Genomic DNA, 12,217 nt, shown 5'->3' with positions numbered 1-12,217 from the left:
GAAGTTCAAAAGTGTACATTATGTTACCTACATGAATAAGTTATTTTTGATTTTTTTTGCAGGTCAATTTTCTCTTGATTTTGAGCACATAAATGATATCAAAACAGAAAATCCTTACACAATAAAATCCCCAATCTCATAATATTATTACGCTTTAAGGGAATACCTACAATTTTTCACACGGACCGACATAAAAATATTTTATTATAGCCATAACTCTAACTTGGATTGCAAATTCATGTATAATGAACTTATGAATAGTTAATATTTTGACAAGACAGTTTTATTGCGATAAAACATTGTTTCTTAGGGAATTGTACAGTTATGCACAGTAAGTAGTTTAAATTATATTTTACTAATGATATATTTACTTCAACTTTGGGTGTCTGGCACACACACCTTTCAAATAAATTTAAGTGAATTGAAAGCTTGGCTGACTAATTCGTAAGTCGACAGTAGCGTCGACATTACTGAAATAATATCAATGAACGTGTAAATGAAATTTTGTAGTATTGAACATTGGCTTCTAAAGAGATATAAAAAAATCTAAAAATATCAGTGGCGCTACAACCTTTTAGATGTCTTGGCCTAACATTTATAAAGGAGACAAAAATAATAACAAGCTCATTTTGCCGCGCACCACCACTTTGTGGAACCAGCTACCCACTGAAGTATTCCACCGAACCAATTCCAATTAGGGTCCTTCAAGAAAACAGCGTACCAATTCTAAAAATGCCGGCAACGCACTCGCGAGCCCTCTGGCATTGAGTGTGTCCATAGGCGGCGGTATCACTTAACATCAGGTGAGCCTCTGCCCGTTTGCCCCCAGTTCTATAAAAAAAAAATCATTGCTGATTTTAAGATTTGAAGACAGAACACTACTAATTTAATTTCTTATAAATTCAGGGTGTATTGCGTCGATTCTAAATTAACAAAGGAAATCTGCCAGAATTAATTAAATTTTTTTGGCAACTTTCTTTCCGGCAGGTACACCTTTTACAATCAATTAAAAACGTATTTCATCAATTTTCCCGTTTGCAGTGGAATATCTAAAATTCATTACAAAATCGACAAACAACAATATGAATCAAACGGCAGGGACAGAAGATACAAATTGAATTTCCTTGTCGCCAAAACGTGTTCAAACCCTATACTGATAAAAAGTAGCAGCTGTTTATTTGAATAAAAACCTTAGTTTACAATAACAGTTTTCATTTCCTTTTTTATTTTCCGTTCTCTGATTGAATACCAATAACTCTGGATGCGGACTGCGCCATAATGTAATTTCCCCAACCTTTGTTTTTCTTGTTTTATGAATAGATTTTTCCTAGACAACTCAGGTTTTGTAAAGCTTTGTTTATGATATTTTATGATAAAAGTGTCTGGACAATGCTGGGTTGGCTACTTCTAATTAACTAGCTAGTATTATTTGATGATTTGCTTTTTTAAAAGAGTACCGAGAGTTTTTTACGCCGGCTTTTTCACTCGGCCTTCTTTGCCGATGAGTCGGGATGCCTACAGGTTCAAATTTTAATGACGTGGAATAAGTGATACCTGTATATCTTATGTTCCATAATAAACGTATTTTTGATTTTAATAAAAACACTATTTAATCCTAATAATAATAGGAGACAAACGAGACACCCACAAACCAGGAGGTTTGCAAGTGCGTTGCACTTAAGGTAGCAGTACCTTCTTCTCTCGGAAATTCGTTATTTGTCGTGAGACTCTAATACAAAGGTATCACTATTGTTTTGACATATATAGTTACAATAGTGTGATTACTCTCATATCCTGATAGGAGGGATCGGGCGCATTTCATTTTATCATGAGGGTGTTCACACTGCCAACTTCCTAAATTAAAGATGAAGCTTGATCTGGATATCCATAGTTGCTCGCCTCACACTTTAAAATCGTTTTTTGTAATTGTTTTTTTTTGTAATGTTTGTTTTGTTTAATAATTGTTTCGATTGATTTGTATGAGCTCTAAATGTCATGTTTGCCTTTAAGCGCTTGTCACATTAAAAATTGTATTTTGTGTTTGTTTTTACCAATGTATCAGTGTGCCGAGCGTTGGCAAGCTTTATCAATAAAAAAAAGATAGTAACCATTGTAAATGAATCGAAACATCGAACTGGTGAATTAACCTTATTCCACACAGGATCCCAAACAATACTTAGATACTTTAAAAGGCTCTGCACGAAAAGCATTAACCACGGATGACGTCACTAAAACATAAGCTTGATTAAATTGTTGTAGTCAATCCAATATTTTATATTGAGAATTTGTACAAATGTAATACAATAAAAATACAGTATTTCAGAATTTACAAGTATTTTTGTAAACCAGGTCAAGACGTCTATCACAAAACGGGAATCGATCAATTATCTAAGTCCTACCGTTGTTTTGGATATAGAAAAATCACCTTTATCCCACTAAATTTTAGGAATACATTTAAATAAATGTATATTGTGACATTGATTTTTTAATTCGATTGCTCAAAGGCGCGTGAAAGAGGGAGATGAGATTGGATAGGAAATATAAAGGACAAAATGTATTTGTTAAAGATTGGAAAAGAAATACTGTAACTTATAAACTACACGCTTATATATTAATTCTTACATAAGTACTTCGTAATTGGCTTCCATTTAAAGTCAAAGTAATTATAATTAAACCACCTAAAAGGACAATGCACTCCCAGAATAAAATTACTATACAGGTCAATTATTGTATTTTTAGTATACATGTTCCTCGCATAACAAATAACGAAACCGTAGATATTTTTCTGCATTAAAGAGTAATTAAAAAAAAACGGTTGTCTATAAAGTCGGTTTACTGACGATATAGTGGAACGTGACCTAAGTCATAAGAAAATACTGATGGAATGGTTGCATTTTTTCAAAAGAAAATTTTAATTCTATTTGTTTGATACATATTTTGTATGGATATATAGAGAGATGGAATAAATGGAAATCACAATTGTATTTATCAAGTTACATTCATTTGTACTCATAAATACAATTATATTTAACGAACGAACGCTGCCGAACGCAGCCGATTGTGCCTCTTTGTCGCTCGTTCCGCGCTCTCGCTTGCACTTCAAGCCTTAAATTAAACAGAGGTAACGCTGCATACGTCATAAGCGAGGTAACGCCGCATGCGTCATGTTTTTTATGCGCTCAGCCGAACGTCAGAAATGTAAAATGTGTGAGGTTTGAGGACATAAAATAAAATATACTTAAGTAAAATCTTACAAGGTTTTTCATGTTGAAAATCTAGAGCACATTTTAAAACTAAATAAATTAATTATAAACCTAAAGCAAGTGCTGCAAAGGCGGAATGTTATAAGAATTTTATATAAGTATTTATTAATTTAGATGTTTTTCTCTCAAAGCATTGTACAACCAATTTTTAGTAAACACGCGGATATTAATTTAAAAACGGAATGAAATATAGTTCAATATATTTAAAAGCAGAAAAGATTATATCTCGGAATATTGAAAAACGTCAGTATTTTTTAATTAGCTTCTTCATTTGTTTACAGCGACAAAGGGAATCTCGTTAATTTAGTTTTATTTGAAATTCCGCTAGAGTTTGTGTATTTGTGTCTGTAACAAACAAGTTAGCAAATCTTTTGCTTATCACACTTGCTGAAGAGCAATCGTAGCTGGAACTTAAGTAAATAATTACATCCACTAAAAAGCAGGTAGCAAAGATGATTTAAATGTATGTATGTAAAAAAAACAGATATATTTTTGAATGCAAACGCACTTTATTGCCGAGCTAAAATCATCTACTATAATTGTAAGAATTGTGTTATATAAATTATGCACTTTTTTCAAGATGACAAAATATCGACAGGTAACGCAAATTCGGCTCTGAACATCGACAGCAAACAACGTATATGGCGAGAGAACGTTTAGATATTTGCTACCGTGGCTAATAAATGGTCTATCAAAACAGATAATAGATAGCCTAACGCTAACCAACATAAACTCTTAATTAAAAAACTACTTTTATATGCATTTGTCACGCTACTAAACAAGACTGCTATGGTTACATTTAAAAGAGCACATTTTGTAATGTAACATTTCATGAATTTATTATTCTGTAAAAAACGAAGTTTATTTTGGAAAATAAGATCATCCTTATTTCACGTCATTAAATTTTAATCTGTAGGCATCCCTACTCATCGGCAAATATATACTTATATATTCTTTCATTATTGGTAAAGATTACACGACTCTACAAAAAAATTTTCGTTCTTTGTCCTAAAGTTTATACTATTATTTTCCAGTTAGTTATGCACAAAAACGAAAATAAAATACCTTTTTTCGGTATAAAGTTTGCTTTTGTGATAGTTATAATAATAATACTTGCCAATGCAATAAAAACATGATGGGCGACTATATTTGGGGTTTATTGATAGAAAGTAGCTATAAACATAAAAGAAAAAGTAAAAGTGTGCACTTTTAAGTTATTTCCCACTTTTCTGTAAGCTAATTTGATAGTAAAACTTAATAAAAATATAATAAACATTTTTATTTCAATAGTTTTATTTTCAATCAAAAATTAAAATCCGAGATTTTTAAAAATTTCGTTCAATCAGTCTTCTAAGCACAAAAGCAAAGTTTTTCATGCCATATATTTTTCCGTCTTATAACGACCTAAACTACCGAAATTTAATGCTTTGCAATCAAAGTCAAATTTCATGTTGACCCGTGTTATAAGCTTTTATAAAACTTAATTATTTTTAATTGCTTTGTGTTATACTCAATAGATATTTCCTACTAGACAGAGATCAGATATCATATACGCACCACACATTCGATGTTTACTTTTATTTAGCTATATCTACTACATTTGAAGTTTTTGAAGTTTGAACCGTTTGAAGCAGAAATATTATTAACATTAGCCATACCAATTGCGCTGTCCTTACCTAAAGTGCAAACAAATAGAAGACTGAGTAATAGTTCGTAGACGTGTAAATGGAGTTCGCGATTCTTGAACCGCGAATCGGCTCTAGACGTTATAATGACGATTAATACAAATCAGATCCTTAGATGTAATTGCTTTAATTTAAATTTTGCGAAACTAATTTATGTATATAAATTAGGTATGATTATGTATATGTTTTAGTTAAAATATTTCACAGACTAAGACAATACCATAATAGAAAGAAAAGAGCGTACCAATTCTTAAAAGGCCGTCAACACACTGACGAGCCCTCCGGCATGGAGAGTGTCCATTGGCGGCAGTATCACTTAACCTCAGGTGAGCCTCCTGCCCGTTTGCCCCCTGTTCTATAAAAAATAGAACACACAAATAATAAATCTTAATTAATATATGATAAAAATAATTGTATTGAACTGTGTAAATTGAGCCTCTATATCTATATTTTTAGAACCCTATGGTTCTTATAGTTTTCTATGCAATAAAAATAATTCATGTATCTATCTACGCAATATTAACAGTGATCTATGCAAACACAATGACAGACCGATTGACAGCGACACTGGATACACATTATCTTGGCCTGGTCGTGTCACCCGATGTAATAACAGTAGAGTAAACTTAGCTATCTATCTTCGTCTACCAAATATAAATTGTTTAATGTTTTGACTATATAAAATGTTTAACCCACGAATTCACACAAATACTTCTTTCGGCTTTCACAGTCAGCTTAGCGCGAACTATGAAAATTTGTCAAAATCCTATACGCTTTTGACATACGGGTTGTAATTTTTTTTACGAAGTATATAGCGGAGTTGTAAATTTATTTAGTATTAAATTATTCATTATATTTATTTAGGACAGGGGTGTCCTAATAGGTGACCGTAAATCGACAGGAATGAACAATAAATTAATTTTTTTTACACAACGAAACAAGAAATTAATTAGGAAAACATAATTTGTCAGTTCACTCAATGAACAATAAAAAAGGTCTGTTAACCGTTAATTCATTAACTACAGTTGAATCATATGCGCCCGAAAGTACACCGAATCATGCCCACTTTTCAGAAGTTTAGTAGGAGAGAATTCAAAAAACCTATTTGCATTTATATGTTATTGCTTACTATGTCTACTTGATATACATTCAAGACCACATTGAAGTTTTGACTTGTTTTATACATCACTTTCTCAGCACGAACTACCTCGGAGATTCTTGACAGTCTTGCGTCATACGTTTACAGTGTTAGTAAACATACATTTAGCACCTTATAATTTCAAGTAGAACGGTTATGTTTTTAGTTTGAAGAACTATTCATATTGCTATTAGAAGAATTTAACTAATATTTTTCAGTTAAATATACCGTTTAATTAACGCTCACTTATGTAGGCTGTAAAGTATACGAAATATCGGAGTAGTTTTAATATTTATAATAAATGTTTATAATTAAATTATTAACGAATCTTTATTATTAATTTTATTAAAATATATATTTCAATTTGTCGTTCTTAGGGATTACTCGACGTTAGGTTTTAGGTCTAGTCTTATGTTAGCTTAATAGTGCTGTCCAGTAAGTGTTATTTGAGCTAAACTACATATATAAATATAAGTATGACGGAATTTTTATTAGACATATAATAACTTACAGTACAACAGTAGTTGTTGGTAAAAAGTAGTCAATTCCAAAAAATAAAATCTATCAAAATTTGAATATTATTTATTAATATAACTTAATGTGTTAGTAAAAAACAATGGTTTACAATAATTACTGCCAGTTCTCGAATGAAGGCGTAGAAAGAAAGAACTGGCGGTTCTGATTATTTTTTGACAAAATGAAACAATTAATCTTGGGACTGTAATGCAGTAGCATGATGTAAAATACCTAAATTTTTGCAAAACCTATTTATAAGGTCTTAAAAAAATTGGTCCTATAAGAAATTTCATGTGATTAGCGCCAATTTAGTACCTACATTCATATAAAATATACATCACCTAGTTACATTACTCCTGAAAACGTAAAGCGAAAAGGCTTCGCTATATAAAGCTTATTAACAGCAATATACATTTATTATTAAACAATAAACATATCGTTATCTCATTGTTTACTTCCTCGTTACATATAATTTCCCATATAACTGGACCATTGCAAACATTACGATACACCAATAATATTTGATTATCCATTATGCGTGGTATTTACGCTGTGTGTATTATAAATCTTATGTCATATGTATATGTTATTTTCTTTATAGGTGATAGCCAATTTATTTATTAACAATTTGTTGCATACATAATTATAATACAAATAACATAATTAAATGAAAAGGAAGGCAACTGGGGGCCTCATCGCTTCCGAGCGAAAGATTCCAGGCAACCGCAGAGACAGCGGAACAGCGCCGAAGGAACCGAAGGAACAGCGGGACTCTTATACATGAAGGTTCAAACCCCGATTAAAACTCTCTCGTATGGTGAAAGAAAACATCATGAGAAAATCAACACGCCTTAGGCAGTAGTCCTACTAATAATATAATAGACTATCGGCTATTTACTCGCTCAGGAAACGTACAATAGATATACATTCCGTGTAAACAAAAGAGATGTATATATAAATAGTGGTTCGCTTACTGTTTATACTGCTGGCGAGGACTCTCTCGTTAATAGCTATTAAAGATAATTTTCGCTTAGGGATACTTGCTCAGCTATACTCACGCCGAGAGACCTAACAGTGGCAGCAGTCATATCTCTACGGTGCATCTGAAACTACACGTATTTTTATTTATTATGAAAATCAAAAAAATATTTGAATTATCTTTGCTGTCTAGTTCAGACGACGGCGATGTTGTATTTTATGATAACATTAGCGTTATAGCCGTCTCACTCGTACACTCGCTATAATCCAGCGACAAAACATAACTTATCTTTTATTTTATATTTATCGATAAAATTAAATGGATGAAGTTGGCGTCCAGACGCCACTTCGACTAGGCAAAACACCATCCCAACCCACTGGTGCGTAAAAGCATCAATTACTACCCCTTCCCGACTACATATTCTTACGGATCCGGATGATCCAATCACCATAGCAAACAACAAATTAAAAGCCGCCCGTGCGGTCAAAAATAATAAACAACAGACTAGAGTAAAAAACCGCCTTCACCGGGGAAGGCGAGGACCTTTACTTCGTACTTCGCTCACTCCAGTGAGCTTCCGCCCTGCCCTTCAGGCGATTGACCCCCCCCCCCGCGACAGCCTAAGCCGAGGTTCGAGTCTCACAGGAGACGCCCTTGCGCGAGTCGCGGGAACCCCACCTATTCCGGCTGAGCTAAGCTCGCCAAACAGCCCGTTCTGAGCTGTAAAGGCCCTTAAGGCCAACAGCGAGATTCCATAAAAAAAATTGGAACTATACACTCGATTTCCGCTGCCTCCAAACTCGTCTAACTCTAACTCGATTCGCTTCTCCTTCGTCGTTGTCGTTGAGACAACTGCCTTAGATTAAAGAAGTCTTCGACACTATCTGGACAAATGATCCAGAAACAGATACAGATACAGCCTTCAGGCCCATGTTTTAAAAGGTTGTAGCGCAGTGGATTCTGTTAGAAAGTACGCAGTTGGTACTAAATATTTCTCGAGGCAATTTAACTCAAATAAATCTTACTTAAACTGAAAAGGTAATAAATTCTTGAATTGATTTTCCGTATCTCGCCAATTTAGTAAATAATTATTCCAATGGGACTGCTTTTGATCTATTGTGAATGACATATTTGATAAAATTCACCAAAACATTTTATATACAGTAATTTATTCGGCAGCGCGAAAAAGAAAGTGATGATTGATTTTAGCTGGCCCCTGTCTCTGTATACGTATCTACGTAGACGACTTATCGTTTCGTTTGATTTTTTCCTCGTATAAATCCATGCATTGTTATCATATATAGATAAATATTGGTTCTAAAACTACAAACACTACTCGTAAAACAAAGGCAATAGTTTTAGCAAAGTGCTACCCATTACACCAATTCGTCAGTCCGCAGCGGTTGGTAATATTTGCTAAAACCATTTCGGCGGTCCAAATATAGGCTTAATAGATTATATTAGTTCGCCGTTGTACCAATAAAATTTTAATAGGTCGTGGTAGCTTGGTTCATTTATCTGATAAATGATTAGATTTCGTAGCTAATTTTAACAGACAGCCGCTTTTACATAAAATAAAAAAATGAATGGTCAAGCGACATAATAACGATAATTAATTATTTATAACCCTAGTTAAAATTTTCTTTACCTACATGGTAATAATAACTCGAACCCGACGACCCAAGAGTCTACTCCAAAGGGAACAATATCAAAGTTGAAGGAAAAGACTCTTATATTTGAGCCGATTATTTTACGCGTGGTCAGCGGTCAGTTTTTTTGCCTTGTCCGAGGAAAGTAAGACGCGGCTAATGTATCCACAAGTAGCATCTCATTCCAAAGCCCGTCCCACATAAACAAAGTATTATATCTAGTTGAAAATAATTAGTATTTCAAACTAGCTGTTGTCGCTTCGTTCCGTCGTAAAATTATTTTTTACTTTGGGTTAGTTTCACAATGTCCGGATAAGTTCCAAATAAGCTATTTATTACTTATTGGTAGGATAAACGCTATTGTTGCGTTTCACGACTGTCAGATAGCGCTATTCGTCATGAAACGCGAAGTTTCTTATTCGGAACTATTGTCTTCCAAATAATTGAAGTGTTGCATAGCTATTTGGTACTTTATCCATACATTGCGAAACAGACCCTTAGCCTAACTTTTCAGTAGCTACATAGGTACCAACATGTAGAACATTTGGTTATGCTACCCCATAGGCAAATCTGTAAGGATAATGTATGTAATTTTGTAATAAATAAATAGGGAATAATGACAATATAATAATAGATAATAATAATGACATTCTAATAAAAATGTTGATTTTTTCGAAATAATATTAAACATATAACCTCAGCTTATCCGGAGCTAGAGATAATAGATAGTGGGCTGATCGGTTTTAGAGACAGCATTGTTGGGTGCCTTTCTCGATCGCTAATTCGCTGTTTTGCTGATGATTTTTATTCTACGTTAAGTATCAAACATTTCTTTAATTTTTTATTTTATTGTGTGTTTGTCTTATCTTGTATATGTTTTTAATTGCATTTTTTAATTTCTATTTTCTGAAAAACTTATGTTTACATAAATTGTCATACATTTTAGATTTGATAATATGTATGATGTTGTAGACATAAAAAATAAATAATATTAAAGGCGTAATAAACTATTTTTTAACTAGAGCACATGTCAAAGTCAAAATCCGATATAGTTTGACACATGGAAATTATACGTCAATAAGATTGTTTCTCTGTTCATCACGTTTGCTGTGTTTATAATTAGACTAGTATCTTGATCTATACTGCTTCCAAATGGTTATTATCTAATGGAAAAGCTGTAAACTTAGATATTAGCACAAACTATTTCTAACAAGGAAGGTAAACTTTCCCACATCTGATGTTCGCCTCAGGTGGCGTACCTAATTCTGTAATAGTCTATTTAATGCATTTCCATGTTATATATTATCTTCTAATAATATCTACAATCCTTCAGTATAGCGAAACATATTTATTATGGTGCAATAAGCATTAAATTACATAGGCTTTTAAAAATATAATATAAAAATAAATTAGAGTGGAAATAGCTGTGTGGGTTTGATGCTTAGTAGCAATTACAGACCCTTGGTTAGTTATTAGCCAATGCACTTAGTTTACCTTTTTTGTTTATTACATTTGTGTCAGTAACAAAATTCATTTTTATACCTCAGACGGATATATATGACCATAATGATTAAATAACGGAATAAAATGCCTTTGCAATATAATTGCTAAGAATCTATTTACCTGTTATTTCTAGTACATGACGTATTTGCTAGAAAACTTTCAAACTTGTCAATGTAACTAGCAAACGATAACTTCATAACTTCGTGTTTGATTAAACTGAACGACAACAGTTATGCAGTGCGGCATATACTTTAAAATAATAAGTATTAAATAATACTCATTCATATTAGTAATATATCTATAATAATTATAATTTCTCATTAATCTGAGGAAAAACTCGCCCATTGTTTTCTTTCTTTATATGAAAGTAGATGATCGGATATGACGGCTGTCTCAATAGAAAAACAATCGAGGCATACGCAAGTAATATCTAATTAATATAGAAAATCCATTTGAGCACAGAAAGATTTGTATCTCGCACTGTTAAGGTTGACATGAGCATGTTAAGCTGCTGTAATGCAATGAAAATGTAGCCATTTATACGTCTCATACAATATTTAGAATGGTTATGAAATTTTTTTATCTATACTAATATTATAAAGAGGAAAGGTTTGATTTTTTGTTTGTTTGTATGAATTGAATAGGCTCCGAAACTACTTGGCAGATTTGAAAAATTCTTTCACCGTTGGAAAGCTACATCATTCCTGAGTGACATAGGCTATATTTCATTTTCAAAAAAAAATAGGCATCCTTACTAAAATTACGATAACATTAACATTTGTTTATTATTTGATACAATTCTAACAGATGGCGCTGAGTTAAAGGTAGTTTAGTTTAGGTCCGTGTCCGTGGTACCAACGTTTCACATAAGTTCTCCTACGGTTTCCCTTGATAAATTTACTACTATGTAATATAACAAAAACCTTAGCCACAGCAACGCTTGGCCGAGTCTGCTAGTTAAGTTATAAAATTGTTTCAATAAACGTTCCTGTTAAAAATGTTCATAGGTTTATTACTAACCGAAATTACTATACTTACGTCTACTTTTTTTAGCCATGTTGTATTGTTGTTAGACGGCTCTATACTATGATATGTCGTAAAATGCATTTTATCTACACACATATTTTAATGAAAGGCAAAAGTAAAGATTTTTATTTAAATGTTTGACACAATTGTACCTTAGTACTTCATATGGTAACAATTCGGAAAGAATCGGCAACCAATCCCTTTTCGATTCCAGCTTCATCTCTCTGTATCTTATCGTTCATTTGACCACAGAGATGGTTCAGAGGAGTTGTTCGGATTAATACCTGCAGTTGAGTTTCATCAGCCGTCATCTAGGCTGCATACAAAATTCCACCCGTACCACCTCGACGTCCGCCATTCCATAACTGAGCGTTAGTAAGGCCGGTTTTTGCCGCGCACCATCAGCTTAGGGTAGAAGGATAAGAAAATAGCGTACCAATTCTTACAAGGCTGGCAAT

This window comes from Pieris rapae, chromosome 5 (genome assembly GCF_905147795.1).
Source record: "Pieris rapae chromosome 5, ilPieRapa1.1, whole genome shotgun sequence".
In the NCBI taxonomy this organism is placed as follows: domain Eukaryota; kingdom Metazoa; phylum Arthropoda; class Insecta; order Lepidoptera; family Pieridae; genus Pieris; species Pieris rapae.
Note: the sequence above shows the minus strand (reverse complement) of the source record.